Source organism: Octopus sinensis, linkage group LG2 (assembly GCF_006345805.1).
Source record: "Octopus sinensis linkage group LG2, ASM634580v1, whole genome shotgun sequence".
Taxonomy (NCBI): domain Eukaryota; kingdom Metazoa; phylum Mollusca; class Cephalopoda; order Octopoda; family Octopodidae; genus Octopus; species Octopus sinensis.
The window spans coordinates 124789989-124792488 of record NC_042998.1 but is presented as its reverse complement, the minus strand read 5'-3'; positions in this window follow the sequence as shown (position 1 = coordinate 124792488).

The window sequence follows — 2500 nt, the reverse complement described above, 5'->3', positions numbered from 1 at the left end:
CTCTAGAAACAACAATAATTTTATTTTCTCAAAGTTTATGTTGTAAAATTCGTATGAATACCCAGACGTCATAGTAAACAAATGCAACACACAATGGTCGAAACTTTATTACTAAAATAGGAAGAGGCCATTACGAAATAAGAACATATTACATATATTTGGACCATCGCTTTTATAGTGCAGATAAACCAATGTTTTCCTCCAGGAAATGCTCGCGTAGAATAGTTTATATGATAAAATATTTAAACTGGCAACATGGCGCCGCAGTAAATCATTTAATTTTCTCATATATTCATGAAGTTTCAAATTGTCTTACAAATATTTAAACTATAGAATTTTGTTCACTGAGAGTATGAAACTATCTTCTACAACGACCTCAATTCGGGAGGTAAGATGAAGCAAGTATAACTTCGTGTTCTATATAGTACTTAAGTCAAAGTAAATATTCCAGCTCTAGCGTTAATTGTTATAAAATTATGGTGCTTCGAATATATTATTAAAGATATGCAATTTATGATTTTATTATTGTTTTTGCAACACATACGTGCTACTGAAAGAATACTGCTCCATAAACCTGTTAGCGTATCATAGAATCCATCAAGGCATTAGAACTGTACATTATTCCAGGCACTAAGAATTATCCGATTCGTTTGTTGCTTAATGGGTATCTATGATGATACACTTTTCATACATTGATTTCGAGTAAACCACGATAAACTCCTACATAAGTTCCTATATTAATTTAGATGCAAGGAATTCATTAAAGAATATACGTTTAAATATCCTGTTTAAATTAATCCTAATCAGTCGTTCAATAAATATCCCATTTTTGATTATATATATGAATGAATAGCTTTTTCATTACAGAAGCAACGAAGGAAAATAACCGTTTGGTTGTAGCAGAATTTTATATAACCTTTAACGATATTAATGGTTCCAGTCTAAAACTTAGTGAACCTTTTCTTTATAAAGATTTTATCACAAATTAGTTGAGATAATTTACTTCGTCTACTGTGGTGATACTCTGGACTGTATAATTCGCCTCAAGTTCAACGTGACAATACTTAAATTTTCCACTTTTCTTGACACTCTTCGTAGTGTTCCTAATATTCATTGGGAAAGCAACGAAACTAGTTGTCACCTGGACACCAAAATTGTGGACCATGTTCAGTTTTCTTTGCGATTATTTCAGTAACTACTGTAATGCTCTCTGGAATGAAGGGTGATTATACCTTAATAGTTGTAATGTACAGCGGATGGAATCTTGTCACGAAATGTAAGACATTTTTTTTTTGTTGCTGGCAGAATCGTTAGCATGCCGGTTCAAGCGGTTAGCGGCATTTCACCCGTCTTTACTTTCTGAGTTCAAATTCTGCAGGTGTCGAGTTTGCCTTTCATCCTTTCGAGGCCGATAAAATAAGTACCAGATGAACACTGAGATCAATGTAATCGACTTAGTCCTCCGCGAACTAGCAGGCTTTGCGTCAAAATTATTATTATTATTATTATTATTATTATTATTATTATTATTATTATTATTATTATTATTATTATTTTATTATTATTACCTTTGCACACCTGGAGATGTAGTACAGTGTCAGCTGTTCACTACCAGTGAATTAAGGTAACCCTTCTTATTTTTCGAGCACCTTCCGGAGTATTCGAGCGGTTCCAAGCAGTGCTATTTTCTGCAAGTGCTCCACTCTTATTGCAGCCCATATTTGTTCCATGTACTTCTCGAGATTTTCGCCCACAGTTCCAAGAACTATTACTACCTTTTTCATCGACCACAACTGCTTAACTTCCCAAGCTAACCTGTCATATCTCTCAACTTTTCGTTCTTCCTCATCGCACACCTTGTTGTCAGCTGGGCATGCTGTGTCTATGATCCAGCATAGTTTGTTTTCTTTTTCAATTAAAACTATGTCCGGCTTCCTTTTCTCTATCTCATGGTCGCACTGAATCATAAAATCCCATAGGATCTTTGCATTTCAATTTTCGATGATGCCTACAGACAGGTTTGTGGGCGTACCCATTTTTTGCTCTTTCAAGTCCATACTTGTTGCAGAGTGTCCAATTTTTTCTAACTATTTTTTCTGGCTATATTGTCGTGGCGTCTCTTGTATTCCTTCTGGGCTAGTAGCGTACATTGGCTGATAATATGTCATACGGTTTTACCGTTTTGTCCACAGATATGCCACACGGTTTCACCGTTTTGTCCACTATTCATTATTATCTGATGCAGTAGTCTGACTTAGTCTGTAACATAAATGTCCATTTCACTGAAAGTTATAAAAGAAGACATTACTAATCAAGAGTAAAGAAACTATTATCAATAACCAGAGTTTAAAATAGGAATACAACATTGCTTCTATTTTTACTATAGCTTCAGACACATTTACAGTATTTACAATTATAGATTTTGAATAGATTAAGAATAAGGAAAAGGTTTGATTAATATATATATATTTACATAAACATAGTGTAGAGGTGGATTCCA